At 33.6% G+C, this 16,277-nt stretch overlaps 1 protein-coding gene across 2 annotated transcripts in view; it reads right to left on the reverse strand.

Moving 5' to 3' along the window:
* The window catches only part of LOC149896983 (uncharacterized), an 87,431-nt gene that overhangs the window by 50,951 nt on the left and 20,203 nt on the right, over positions 1–16,277 (reverse strand). The window contains exon 1 of one of the 2 annotated variants that reach the window (XM_090116637.1): positions 8,375–8,510. The exons of the other annotated variant lie outside the window; for it this stretch is intronic. The gene's annotated coding sequence lies outside the window, so the exon portion shown is untranslated. Of the gene's footprint in view, positions 1–8,374; positions 8,511–16,277 lie in introns of those variants that run through there. 2 annotated transcript variants of the gene reach the window in all.

The following is a 16,277-nucleotide window of genomic DNA, read 5'->3' on the forward strand; positions in this document are numbered from 1 at the left end:
AAATATCATGAACGTTAAAAATAGTGTTTTTTCTTAATATGTGTGTGTATGTATTATCTTACAAGTGCAATGTATGATACATAAAGACATTTTAAGTTTGAAAAATCAGATGTTTTGCGCGAAGTGACAGTAGTACCCACCTCAACGCTTCGCTTATGAGGCGTGCAATATACACTTAGATAAAGGCAGTATATTCTATGAAATTGGATTGGATAATTGTCAACAATCATTTCAATTTCCGACACTTTGTAACCGATCAATGTGCGATAAATCCATTTTGAAACATTGCCAATTTAACGATAGTATTTTTTTATCGTCACGCTTCCCGTATATCAATTATTTCCTTACTTCATTGCGTGATAATGAACTATTAAAAGTGGCAATCACCGGAATTGAACTGAAAGTCTCAGCCATTACTCCGACCACTGAACGCAACTATTGAGGAAATTTCGTCAACGCTTTATAGTAAATCTGGTTATTCAATGGTGCATGTTATCGTTTTTATGGTAATTGACCTTTATTGTGACATGGCTAAATGGAGCAATCATGCATTACTGAATTGATGAACAATTAAACATGTAACAAAAATTTGGGTTATTTCAAATTGCAATCGTTATCGATTTATAGGAATATGCGAAGCCTGTATTATGAGACAAATACGTGTACTGTTCACACAAAATAAAATAATATTCAAGATACGTTCTGCCTGATATGACGGAGTTAATTGAAAGTTACAATGTTTCAATTAAAACAAAAAAAAACACTATAGTCCATTTAATGTGGTCCTTGTCAAGTCTCCCTAGCTCGAACTGACCGACACAAAATTACCACGAACAGAGACAATACAGTATCAGTAGCAAGCATTACACAATTGTTTATGGACTGTCGATAACTATTAACAGACACGCTATGTATAACGACTGCTCAAACGTGACCAGGCCATAACTGGGAAGGTTAGACTGTCGCGAGTGGCGAAATACAGCTTAATTGATGGTAGGTGGAAGAATTTTCGGACAAGAGCCTTTTCTAGCGAACTCAAGCGCCAGAAAAAGCTCTCAGAAATGGCTCAGAACTATAAAATTTGGCTTCATAGATAAAAGTTTTATAATTTGGATTATCCAGCAATTAATTTTCGGACAAGAGCCTTTTCTTGCTTGAGTTTAGACTCAAGCACCAGAAAAAGCTTTCAAAAAAGGCTCAGAACTATAAAATTTTGCCTTCATAGATTCATAGATTTATAATTTGGATCATCCAGCAATGTCTTTGTTTTATGAAAAGATTCTCGTGTAAATTATAAATAATAGAATTCTGAATTAAGATCTAAGCTGGACCTCTTAAGTCATACTCTTTTTCCTTTCTGAGTAAACACTTGAAACAGTTTACGCAGCGAAGTCTAGTGTCCCTCCTTGAATCTTTAAAAACCCTGAAGTTTTACTCACAAATTGAGTTACATTTTTCCAAGGGGAATGCGATCAAGCAAACACCTTTAAATATTGAGATTGAAGTAGGGTTTTTATACTGAGTTCTGAAGGATTGTCGGATATCGATAGATAAAGTCATTCAGTCAAATACAAAAAGTCAACTACTTAAGTAGGGAATTTAAATGCCGAAACCCAAAACCTTCATCCATCAATTTCACATCAATTTTCTGAACGGATCGAATGAAGGGAACCAAACTCGTGACGAAGCATGTCCAACTTCCAAGTGCTCATTCATCGAGCTGTTATCAGTCGTGCAAGGGGAATTATAACTCCATTATTTAATTACACGCTGTAAAAATTAATTACATACGAAATTTCGTAAGAGCAGCTATAGAGGCGTGATGAATGCAAATGTCACCGTCGCCGGCCACTGGCCTTGTCTCATGGCATGCTAATCCTGCTTTTGCAACATTTGTCGTGTCTTAGCCTGGTGAGAACATTCATGTATCAATAAATGGTATTAAATTAATAATCAATGTTGGAATTAAAATGTCGTTATAGCTTTGAGTCGGAAACAGATGAACAGATAATGAAATGCAGATTAAAAATTAATGTCTTTTATTGATGAAAGTATAATGAATCAAGTTTTTTCATCTATTAATTGATGAGGCGTATTACAGCTTTTAACATATGAATTCTTATTAATCCAGCTATGATATAACAATAGTTAAAACCGCACACGAATTTCGTGCAGACAACCAACCCTCTGCGGTGCTATTAAATTATTGGAAATACATTTTCTGTGACCACACTAATAATATCGCCAAATTATAAACTACATGTAACAAATACAGTTGGTTTAATGCTCTAAGCAAATATACGTCTACTTCAATTATTTCTACATCTCTATATGCAAAGACATAAATTTCATTCTTTACTTCAAACCTTAAGATAAAAGGAGAATAAACCGATCTGATAACTTGTATCAATAATATCAGTCATTGCACCGTCGTGACTGCTTGACCGCTAACAATGTGGCTGTACGACCGGCTGCGCGTGCGCAACGATCACAACATGACATACATGACCACTAATATTATAATAGTTGTGACACATTCCTACCGCCGCTGCAGCTGTGGTCTACCTAATCCTTAATTTTGTTGGTCAAAATTAAGGGTTGTGCGTAAGTATGTAGGTACTTACCTCGTTGTTTTCTTAAGCCTCCCTCTGCTAATTGCTTCCTATTGCTCTGCCTTTGTTTAATAAAAATTTTGTTTGAATAAAATTGTTTTATTTTGTTTCATATTTATCGTTCAAAGTAATAACTAACGCAAAATATCGGGCATTGAAACAGGTAATTGCTCAGATCAGTCGATGTTTATCTGAATGAAATGTATGTAGATATAACAATGATAAAGTCTATAATATATTTTACATTTTAAGAAGATTTTGAGCATCTGGATTTTTTGTAGGTATTGGAATTTTTGGATAAGCTAAATAAAAAAGCTTATGAAATCTTTAAAACGTACCTTTACCTACCACAGTGAACAGAAATGTTTACTATACTATTACTAGTCAAAACATAAACACAACTAAACTCAAATACAGCCAGTCAAAACACTTGGTTGTTAAAATAATAAAGGCCAAATATTGTTGACAATATGAACACGTCTGAAAGCTGAAGCCTACACAATGGACTATACAAGCGATTTACGACATACGCTTTATTCCAGACACTCGTAAAACGACCATTATTATCGATATTCATTATGTTTTCAATAGTCGAGAATAAGAAGAAAAATAAATGAAAGATATAATACGTATTAACACGTTCGCTGCGAAACAGGGCTTGAAACACCCTGTCCGTGTCTCGTCGTTATAGCGGTAGGAAAAAACTTAAACTTCTCTGTCGTGCGGGAGGCATAACTTCCATCTGGTTCAGTGTAGGAAAGTGATATCTATATATCTGAGATGTGCTATTGATTCCTAGTTCAATGGTATACCGACCTTAATACCGGGTTTCTTAGACCTCGTGCCGCACTGAACAAATAAAAATTCTAACACAGTGCGTAACGAGGTTGCGAACACCTCGTACCACCGCGCACCTCGTACCGCACCCTAAGCTAGCTTCACGCGGTTAGTGTTGTGCAACGCATTCGAGACTATTTGTGGAAAAACTTATTGAAGCTTTTACAAAGAAGGACTTGAATGTGGATAGAGGTACCTAATTTTCAAACTACTTGTTATAATAAATATCGTTAATAGAAACGTGAATGTGACATGTTGAGTAACTTTCTTCAAATAGGTTGATAATCATGATTACTATTAGTGTGTTTGTTCATTGAATCAACTAGCGGCAAATCCAAAACACCCGGCAATCGGTGTATGGCTCATCAAAATTTAACTCTTGCCCAAGTCAACAAGCCAACAAACAAGGCACATCATCTCTTAAAGGGATCAAAGAAGAGGAGATGTGTAGGATGTTACGAAAAACTCCGCATCTTCTTAACAAGTCGTGAGGCTGACAAAAAAAGTAAAGGAAATTCTCACAGAATGCACTGGTTGCAAACAATATTCTGGTTTGGCCTGTTTTAATAAAAAACATCCATAAGTTTGATAAATAAATACAATTAAATAAAATCGATATTTCTTTTCCCATCACTAAATTATATGAAAAACTGCTATTGTTCAGTGCGGTATGGGGTACATCAGACCCCACATTTTATTTTACCCATAGAATCTAAACTAACTAATCTAACCACGGGCGACGGTAGATTTAGGTTAATGAACTCATTGTTAATAATAATCACGACAAAAGCCGCACACTTTGTCTTATTTGGCGCCAAAAAAAGGATTTTGGTCTCCTACGGGCGGTGGGGTTTAATATGCCTCGTGCCGCCACAATGTCTGGTATAGGACAAGGTTTAAAACGACCCGTAACGCAGTAATGGAAAGTACAGATATATCTGTGCCGCAGCGAACGTGTTAAGGTATTATTTATTCGAAATTTTCCCAAAAATAAATGTAGCAATGGATGGAATGACGGGAATAACTGCTCGTTTTCGCGCTGTAAAAAAAAATACAGCTAAAGTTTATGCCTGATATTTTGCAAGTCTAGCCGGAATTCCGTCCCAACGGACTATTGGCATAGATACTCTCTCTCTCTCTGACTCTGAATGGACCAACTTTTAGAATTTCGGTTTGGGAATATTTCAAAGCTGCAGAAATTTTCATTCATTTGGATACAACATACAACTATTTCAGCTCCACCTAACGTTGCAAATAAATCGCATTTCACCGCAATAAGATCGCGAACGTTATCAAGAAAGGCACATTTGATAACACGTTATCAGAGCAGAGAAAATCGGTTTTCTTCCGTTAGCAGGCTACGGCCGTCATTTCTTATCTTCGCAAACACAATGCGTAACTATTACTGGTTATATTACATCATTCATCTGCGTATAAGCAATGTCAATAACAACAATGTTAAAAATTATGCTTTCGTAAATAGGAAGATTATTTTGGCATATTAACTCTGATCTAGGCTACATTAATTATATGTACATACCTATAATTTCTATGGTGGATGTCCCTTTTGTAGTGTTGTTTACAATATTATCTAGTATTTTACAAATTTATTTAATAAATGAAATTTCGTTTTTCGCCATTCTTGTATCTTATCATCTTAAGATATTTTAAGTCTGTTGATGACAAACTACAAAGTCATCGGTTTCTTAAACATAATATATCTAAATTCTAAACGGTTAATGAAACAAAGCTGGTAATTAATATTTTAGGCATTTAGGTACCTATTAGGATTAGGGGATACATACTTCCACAATTTCAGGAACACACCACAATTTCTATAAACATGTAAATATGTATTGCATTTGTAAATGAAAAAAATATTGATAAATAAGTTTTTAACAGCATAATTATTGACGTATTTAAATATTAAAGATTGTAATTTATATATCACTTCTGTTATTATAAAATAATTTTCACACGAGAATGTTTTAGTCAAAATTGTCAAATGAACATTGAAAAAATAAAAATACCTTAAGTTGAAGTCAGATGTTTCCTGATATTTCTAGAAATAGAACTACCTAGACACATCAAATGATCAAAATACCACACCGGACTTCCTCCATACATTGCAAAGCTCTATACATACCTTACACCTATGTCACAGAATATACAGGGTGTACCAAAAAGTAGTGATGAACGGAAGCTGAGAGGTAGAGGACCTAGAGGGCTATCCGAATCACCCCCATGTATGTTATGCGATTTTTCGTATTTTCGGAGTTATGACGTTTTTTTTCAATTTTTCACCTATCGCCGAGTACGATGATATTTTCACTCATGCTGACGTCAATGATTGCGGAAGATTGTTGATTTTTTTTTGTGTGCTAAGCTGAAAGATAGGCCAATTCAGTATGGTAACATTTACTAACGTTAGATCTTTGAATGGAATAAAAAAAAGAATTAAATGGCAAGAAAGATAAAATTACCCAGTATGTTCACCACTTCAAGGGCCCGTAAAAAAATAAAATCACATAAAAAAAGTTTTCCGTTTGACTTTTAAAAACTTGCTCTATCTATCAGATAGCTACCCTGAAAATTTCATTTAATTATTGAGAAGGCTTCAATCGAAAAATTTAAATCTAAATGTGGTAAGTGCAAAAATTGAATCAACATGATGATCATTAAAACCAATAAATAGGTGTTTAATTACCAGAAATTTTTAAAATAACCCCGCTGTTGCTCAATGCAAGTGCGACATCACCGTAAAAAGTTGTCTTTTAAATGTCTGAATACCCTTTTATCATTTTTAATGGTTTCTTCTGCTACTATGAATTTCCGGGTTATTTCGTCCAAATTGTGGCAGTCTCTCGTCTTTGTAGTATCCCCACGGAAAAAAATCAATAGGGTTTATGTCCGGGGACCGTGCAGGCCAGGCTAAAGGGCAAAGATACCCTGAAAGATGGATTGGTCGTTGCAGCCTGCGCATGCGCCGGTGACGCCTGCCTTAAAGCCTGGCCTCCACGGTCCCTCGACCTAAACCCTATTGATTTTTTTCCGTGGGGATACTACAAAGACGAGAGACTGCCACAATTTGGACGAAATAACCCGGAAATTCATAGTAGCAGAAGAAACCATTAAAAATGATAAAAGGGTATTCAGACATTTAAAAGACAACTTTTTACGGTGATGTCGCACTTGCATTGAGCAACAGCGGGGTTATTTTAAAAATTTCTGGTAATTAAACACCTATTTATTGGTTTTAATGATCATCATGTTAATTCAATTTTTTCACTTACCACATTTAGATTTAAATTTTTCGATTGAAGCCTTCTCAATAATTAAATGAAATTTTTAGGGTAGCTATCTGATAGATAGAGCAAGTTTTTAAAAGTCAAACGGAATACTTTTTTTATGTGATTTTATTTTTTTACGGGCCCTTGAAGTGGTGAACATACTGGGTAATTTTATCTTTCTTGCCATTTAATTCTTTTTTTTATTCCATTCAAAGATCTAACGATAGTAAATGTTACCATATTAAATTGGCCTATCTTTCAGCTTAGCACACAAAAAAAAAATCAAGCATCTTCCGCAATCATTGACGTCAGCATGAGTGAAAATATCATCGTACTCGGCGATAGGTGAAAAATTGAAAAAAACGTAATAACTCCGAAAATACGAAAAATCGCATAACATACATGGGGGTGATTCGGATAGCCCTCTAGGTCCTCTACCTCTCAGCTTCCGTTCATCACTACTTTTTGGTACACCCTGTATAATAGGTAGTACCTACTCTATGTGACGTGTAGGTATTTAAAATAACGTTCACATCTCGATTGCACCCTGTCTCCTGCAGTAACTAATTAACTAAATATACCACCGCACTAAAACTTAGTCTATTTCGATACTTGTTAACGACGTAATGAAACTATTTTCATTTTGTTACATAGCCTATCTACACTAATATTATAAAGAGGAAAACTTTGTTTGTTTGATTGTTATGAATAGGCTCATAAACTACTGGACCGATTTTGATGAAATTTGGCACAGATAATCTTTAGACCCTGAGAAAGAACATAGGCTACCTTTTATTGCGAAATATGTACCACGGGCGAAGCCGGGGGGGACCGCTAGTATTTTATACGCCTGGATAGGATACGAAATAAACCTCATTTTTTGTATGTAATTTTTGTGTATTGTGTTTGTAATGTAATGGGCCCTTGTTACTCCTGAATAAAGAATTTATTTATTATTTATTTATTTAATCAGCTGTTGATAATAGTTAAATTTAATTAGGTTTATGGTATGGGTACGTATAATTTGGTTTTAATAAATACGAATAAATAAAATTATTAATTATATACTTACTGAAGACATCGCTTTGCGTCTGTAATTTCTACATAATTAGCATTTTCTTGTGTTTGATTTTACGCTTGACTAAACAAGAAATAGCTAGGACATAAATTGTTACTTAATTAGAATTAATGTGAAAACATACATTATCGTGTAGTTTAATTACTGGACTTTAAAACTAACATTAGTTATTATTGACGGGTTATTAATTATTATTTTTTTAATATTTGAAAATGGTAATTCGTCATTCGATTGTCAAATTAAATTCACATTCGTTATAATTGACACAATTTTTAAATAATTACTACCTATTCAAATTATAAATTCGTTTTGTTGTCTTTAATTTTGTAGTGTTAATAACACGTAATTTTATTACGCTAATTATTAAAAATCGATTTTTATGACAATGTTGTCCAATATAATTGATATCTTTGAAAAATATTTTTACATTACACTGTTTTATTATATAATTTTTAAAAAATAAAAAAAATAATATTCCTACCCTTATAATATAAATTGACAAGGCAACGAAACATCCCAAATATTATTTCAATAAATAATATTCTCACAGAACATACCTTATTTACGATAATCATAAACAATAAGCCACATGTATCACAGACGATATATTTTTTATAATTTTTTGCGCAGGCAACACCGGCCGCGGCAAAGCGCGCGTACACACTGTCTAGCCGGCCGCGGCGTAGGGTAAGCGTGGAAAGTGTTATGCGAGAGGGAAACTAAGGTCAGAATCAATATTATTAATTTCGCGAGTTTTGGCGGTTGGAGTGCAGTTTGATCGGAATTTTGGAGATTTGTAAGTAATGGCAATTAACAGAATACTGATATTTTTTATATTTAGTCATAGGAGATGGGGCGAAAGATAAACGGATTACATACCTAATAACTTTATGCCTAACTCGTACTACTCAGCCATAAGTGCTTTGTCATCATTTAAAATATTGCTTTCATTTATCTTATTCTTTAGTCAGAAAAAAAAGACAATTCCTGCATAAAAATTTTGTTGTTACCCTATGTTTATAAAAATAAATACATTTTATAAATCTCTAAACACAGTCTAAGGCAGTTGCATACGTAGCATGAGTAAGTAATAAAATTGTAGGTTTTTCGGTAATACAATGTAAATATATTTAAGCGTCTGCAATCATCCAATTTATATCACAAAAATCGTACTCACTACAACATAAAATAAGTAAATATTTACGGCATAAACTCGTCACAGCATCCGCAACATGAATCAATCCTCCACCCATCTCTTTCACATGCGCATTACTTTCTCCACACCAGAGCGAGATGCAGGACTCTCTCCGCGCAAGTCCCCCGTAGTAAGCCCGAGTAAAGCCGGGGCAATCGATAATACTCAAAATTTTAGATGGTGTGAAAGTGCCTTAATGGAAATAGATTGCCGCTTATTACATATTTATTGGAATGAGCTATAATCATTTATTTTAATAACTGCCACATTGCGAAAAATTATTACACCTTATCATATCTTTAGGGGATGAAGACATGAATTCGTCTTTAACGAAACGCGTAAAGTATGTAATTATGTATACATAATATGTTTATTTGTATAGAACAAAACACCACACCCATATTCAAGCATTTATTACAACCACATTACTTCAACTAGCTTCTGCCTATTGCTTCCCTTGCATTCAGGATGTGTGGACATGTGATTATAAGTTATGCCAAATGTATCCCGATTTTTGCTGATAGATAGGAGAATACATTAAATATATAGGTGTTGAATCGTGATCCGTCAAGCTTCTACGTTTTTATTCTGCATTCTGCCATAACCTAATAAAAAATTATCACCTTACTAATCCATATCTTGCAGAAATGCTGACTTTCTTAAATTTTCCTTTAAGAATTACAAATTGGATGATACTTACCGTTTCTTTGCAGTTTCTCTCATTATACAACTCTTTATCCCTTTTGTAGTTTTGCGAGAAGCGTTTAAATTCTTTTCAAGCTGGACAATGTTTTGCGCCATTATTGCTTTTTGAATTAAAATGTAAAAACTATAAACGAACAATGCAACTTGCTATGAATTCTCCTGCACCTAGCATTATATTCAATGTAAGGTTTGCAAATACCCTATTTGTTACAAAACCATTTAATTAATTTCAATACTTATTGGCTCTTATTGGAATGAGTCAAAAAAACTTATGTTTAAGACTTCAAGAAACATTGTATAGTTAATACATGTAATATATGAAAGGAAAATAAATCAGTGTATCTGTCAAGGGCCAATGTTCCCACGACTCTTGTAGCTAGTGCTCGGGTTACTTAGGATAAGAAATTAACGAGTGCCCTGCAGGCTGCACGCATGGGATGTTTTAATTTTACATGATAACGGTTTTTTAGGCAACTTAGTATTAACATATAATATGATTAATGATACTTACTGTCTAATAATCAAGATGTATTAGTTAATGCCTCTCTTTTTGCTACGAATATCATGTTTACAAAGATTTGTAGAGATTTTCATTTTTGAACGAAATTATTGATGGAAAAACTTATTTCCATAAGTTTTTAGGTTACTTCTAAAACAGATTGTAATAATTTAGATCTTGTCTCAATCCATTATATGGGTTTGTATATAGATACAATATTAATTTTTATAGTAACGGACGTGCACATGTATGTTTTCTTTTCCTATCACTAATTAGAACTTGGAAACGGAAACATGATACAATAATAATGTTCGATTCCATAACACGACACAACTGTATTAATAAAGTCATTAGTGGATGAGAAGACAAGAATAGAAGATACAAACATAGACAAAATACTGTATCTATACTAATATTATAAAGCTGAAGAGTTTGTTTGTTTGTTTGAACGCGCTAATCTCGGGAACTACTGCTCCGATTTGAAAAATTATTTCGGTGTTAGATAGCCCATTTACCCAGGAAGGTTATATAATAGGCTACATATGATCTTAGACCAACAGGAGCGAAGCACTGCGGGTAAAACCGCGGAGCACAGCTGGTGTTACATAGAGGTATAGGCACAGCATACTCAATAATAGCTAACGCTAAAGAGTTGAGACTTGTTACCTTTAACCATATATTCTGTTTGACTATGCAGTTTTCAGTAATCCCATCATCACATCATATCACTGCGAAAACGCAGGCTACATTTGGGTTTTCATAATTCACCATGCTGCATGCGGATGGTCGAGGTCTATTGGCTTCAAAATTACTAGCTCTAGCCTCTAAGGTATCCGGATGCATCACGCAATGTTCTTCTTCACCTATAATTGAATTGGGTATTGTACGAAAATACTCTATGTGTGTCTAATTTATTTAACCCGCGGTTACGGTTATGGGATATAATGCCAATTTTTCCTCGCAATTATCGGTAAGGAAAAGTTTCTAAAATACCAATGTAATTTAAGTAATTATACGACATCTTTATCAACGCATCAACTATTTTTAGAATGATTTGTGTAAATATTATTTGTGTTATTCATTTATTATAAAAACAAACAGAAGATAATGAAAATAATTTAAACCAAGAAATCTCATCTTAACAGAAAATGAATTTATTAAAAATATCTATCAAATGAGTTACTGATTATTAGCAATAGAATTCGTTACATTTCTCAATCCTAAACAAATCATGAATAATAGGTAATCGTAAAAGCTTGATGATAAAAAATTAAAATATCATTACTGTTTACCGCAATACTGCACTTTTTATTGGTCCAAACATGGGCGCAGCTTGCAGTCTAGACGGCCTAAAGCGCCTTCACTAGCTGCAGACGCGATCGATTTCAATGGGTTAGGAAATGGCTGTGGGCCAAAATATCCCAATAATTTAGTTCCAGCCACAAAGGGTTAAATGTACTGTTGTTAGTATTTGTAACTAACAATGCACGTTGAACGCATTCTTTTACAGCTACATTCTTATGACTAAAATGTAATATGCATTAATTTGAATTAAGAATACATGAAAAAAAAGTGAAAAAAATATATGTAAATATTTTTCTTGATTAAGTACTAAGTAATTAAAATTAATTTAATAATTTACAATGCCTTACCATAATAAAAATTAAGGTATTCAAAAAATGTTATGATGCATGCAATAAGCAATGAATCCTAACTTCAAGAGCAGTGATTTGAAAAAAGAAGTAATTCGAGCGCCCATTGACTCGTAAGTCGTAACTGGCAACCCAGTCTAGACGCGCGTAAAACGGGCGCGAGTTCCGGGAATCTTCGTTCGAAAACTTCCTACTGTCCATTGTGTAACTGTTCGGCTTGTGTTTATAAACATAACCTCTTTGTTTTTAGACGCGTTTAAGTTAAGGGCAATGAAAATTCACAATTGTTTAAGGTTAATACTTAATACATATGTTGATGGAATTTCTCGTAAATATTATTCTTAATTTGACAATAATTTGTTTGGTAAATAATATGAAGAAAAACAAAACAATAATTTTTAACGCCAAATCAGGATCTTCAGAAAATAAAAAAAATACTCTAGAACTACTTACAAAAATGTAATATACTTAATTTGGATTTCCTCTGCATTTGGTTACGAAATACAATGCAAGAATCATACGTGTTCGTTAACACATCTTAAAATCGGGCCTTTCACAGAATGCATCCAACGAATAAATCCCCGCTTTGATCTCTCAATGCATTTCACTGGCTGATTGATGGCTATATTATATTTACACGTCTAAAATTACACTTTACACTTCGTAGCGGCTCAATTTAATCTTACAATCTTTACTTTGGAATTTGAGGAATGTTATTTAGACTGTTTTAACATTGTTATTTTGATATTGTTTTCGTACTACTGTTTTAAAAGTTATATACAAAAGTAAACCACATAAAAATCTTAGAATTAGCCGAAGTTTACTTATAAGCACAATTTCCCTAATTACGCATTTATTTGTAAACAAAACGCTTTGCCCACTTAAAGAGCGTAAAGGGAATGTTTGCCTTACTTGTGTGGTCTTTACATCTAATACGCTTTTCAGTTCAAAGGAGCGTAAATAAGCAGACGAAAAAAAGGGGTTCTCAGAAATTAGGCAGTGAAATGAGAACACGGTGTACACATGGTGCAATTTTCCCGCACTTCTCGTATTGGGCTTGATTTTCGTATCTAGCAGATGTTTGAAGGTCTGATTTATAAGCTTAGGTTTACGTTAAAAGTTTTTGTCGAATGGAAACTAACTTGCAATAGGGTTCAGTATGGAAATATAAGTACCTTACAGTCAAGCAGAGTGCCGGCATAAAACTTTTCGCTAAACGTCGATAATACGAACGTTTCGTTTTAGTGTTCCTTTTAATTAAGGCCATTTTTTATTGATCAAGCCTTATTACATCATAGATTGGTGCTTATGAAATATCTATAAATAAAATCAGTCATGGAGAATAAGTCTATCTCACATCACGTTATTACGAGAAGCACTAAAAGTATTCCTTTAAACCCTAAGATATAAATAAGTTATTTAATTACCGGTGACGTGTCTTATTATTTTGTTGCCTATGCCTTTACATAATACTATATATATAACACTTTAATATTATAATAATAAATCCTTGAATATAAAACCTCTTATTCGTCCTGCACTATGCGAGCTGCACTTTGCCAAAGAGTTGTTTTGACTTTTTAGTTGATAGTTCATAATTGAAGCTTGCTTAGGTACTTTTTCGTAAAAATTTATCAGTATAACTGGTTCCATACATACACAGTTCCTATTTCACTTCAATGTGAAAGTGGACTCTACATATCAGAGCAAAAAATACCGGCCGAATTGAAAACCACCTCCTTTTTTGAAGTCGGTTAAAATACAGAAATTAAAATAACAAGTACCTGCGTATGTAATGAGTTCAAACTGCAAAACGTGACCAAAGTATTAAAGTCGAAGTGTCGATTCAAGTGGTTTGGCTGTTCACAAAACATTTGTACAAACAAAACAAACAATCGACGAATTATTTGTTACTCTTTAATTCAAGGAAAGTAATAATGTGTACTCAATGATGTCATTACTTATGATCGATGTTTTTCACTTTTCTGACGTTCATGAAAAACAAAAGAAAACTATGTAAATTATTGTTTAAACAATTAGTACATTAATGCGCATTTTCTTTTATTTTTTGAAGCACAAAGCAGATACATACCTAACATATATTATAAACAACAAAAACACAATATTTTCCCCGGAGACCGAACGGAAATTCCTATATCCTAAGAGAATTTACCCCTCGGGAAGTGTATCAATCAGCACTTTGTGCTTCGACAGAAGACTATTTATTTCAAATAAACTTTTTTGTGGGTTCGTTGTAACGAGGTTGTAACCTATAAAAAGTCTTCACAATAAGAACATGCATATTTCTCACTATCAAATACGATTTACGAAGTATAACAAAATATATTTCTTAAGATAAAACTACTGAAGCACCACTCTACATAACATTACTACATAACATTACAACTACATTACTAACAAGTTTGTGTTGCACTCAAAAGTATAAAAAGTCAAGAGGGATAAAAACCAGACGTGTTAGATGACGATCACCATCTAACGTCACACATACGTATACGAAACAATTGCGTAGGGTGTAATCCCACTTTATACGTACCTAAGTATTCTGTTCTCCCGTAAAAAATTGTCTGTTTTAAATAGTTCCAAATTTAGAATTGTGATGAAAAAATAATGGTTCTTTTATCTGAACTTTTCAATGATCTGAAAGCGTCTGCTTGTCTGAACATTCGCTGTCAATGTCAAATCAATTGTCATTTTGTGACGTCATGATTTGTTATTATTGTAATTATTTCCCAGAAGACTAAATCGGTTTTGACCGGAAACAACAACAATGAAAATGAATACGGTTTATATTCTACTATAAAATGTTGTATCTACACTGTGGTAGTCGTCTCAGATTATAAAAGCTTTATTATTATTTTATTAGCTGTGCTCCGTGGTTTTATCCGCAGTGCTCCGCTCCAGTTAGTCTTAGCGAGATGATATATAGCTTATAGCCTTCCTCGATGAATGGGCTATCTAACACAGAAAGAATATTTCAAATCGGACCAGTAGTTCCCGAGATTAGCGCGTTCAAACAAACAAACTCTTCAGCTTTATGATATAAGTAAGTATAGATAAGTTTTCTGTAATCTGTGGTAATCATTATAAGCATTCACACAAACCTTTCTATTGAGACCTTGTAAAGAAAATGCAATACACTAATCCAGCTGAAAAGGTGTTCAGGACAGACCGCAGACGACACCTCTCACCAAAGTTTATATTCGTCCGGTCAGTGACGCAACTTCCTGCGGTGCAGGCGCAGCAGGTAAACACTAATAGATCTCACAGACGTCTTCATTATGTTAGGTAAACTTGATAAAGTTTGTAAGAGTACTGTGAAGCACGGGTAAGCAATGTTTTCTTTCATTTGTAGATATTTTGTGAATATTTTAAGCCAGTATAACGCACGCAATATATTATAAACCGACATGGCTATTATTTACTCTTATTAATAAAACAAACTTACGCTATTTTTTTTTTTGTTAAAGTTTAGCAATCGTATTCAATTTGATAAGTACATATTTTAAACAGTTTGGGTATCGCTACCCTAAGGATTCTTGTAATAAGAAAATTTGAACAAAGTATCTATTAATAAAAATTGATAATTTTAATTAAAATATTTAAAGAAATACTAATTTAAACAATAACAATACAGTTAACACAAAAATAATCCCAATTTAAAAACGACTTGTGAACTACACCGGAAAAGAGCTCCGATGCACCAAGGGTGTCGAAATGCGGAAATGTCAAAATGTCGGAATTAGTTCAAACGACGGATTGACAGCGAAGCCGTGTGGATGCTTTTATTGAAGTTTAACGAAATAAATAAGTTGGATATAATTGATAATGGATATTAAATTTTCTATCGCATCAATAGCGATGACGGTACCAAATTAAAAAAAAAGTGCACCTATAGGTAATATTATTTTTGTGAATCTGAGATACATAGAATTAGATGTCTGACCTTACCCCGTAGGATATAAAAGAAGCCTGGTCAATTTGTAATCTGTCTAGTTTTCCAAAATTAGCAATGTTCGTGTGAGAGCTAATTCCTATGGTAGGTACGCGTAAAAAGTTTAAATCGAGGGACGAAAAAAACACATGTTATCCATTTGATACGGTGAGCTCTTACGCCTTCAGTTTTGGGATAAACATACGTTCCTCTTTAATAAACACTACAGAATTTGGATATATGTACCTACTAGAAATTACCATAAACCAAAAATCAAAAACAAGCAGGCGGTTAGGAATGCGTTGCGCGGGTCAAGGCAAGGCAGATGCAACGGTTGCATATTTTAGTGTAACTAATCAATATTTCGTGTTCGTGTTAATTCAGCGACACGTTATAATTGACAATAATCATTGTATGTAATATTTTAAATAGTCCTAACCAAGTATGCGTGAGGTTT

The sequence above is a fragment of the Colias eurytheme genome, chromosome 26 (assembly GCF_061535395.1).
Source record: "Colias eurytheme isolate Ceu_HAF_F1 chromosome 26, ilColEury1 Martin Lab GWU primary, whole genome shotgun sequence".
Classification (NCBI taxonomy): Eukaryota; Metazoa; Arthropoda; class Insecta; order Lepidoptera; family Pieridae; genus Colias; species Colias eurytheme.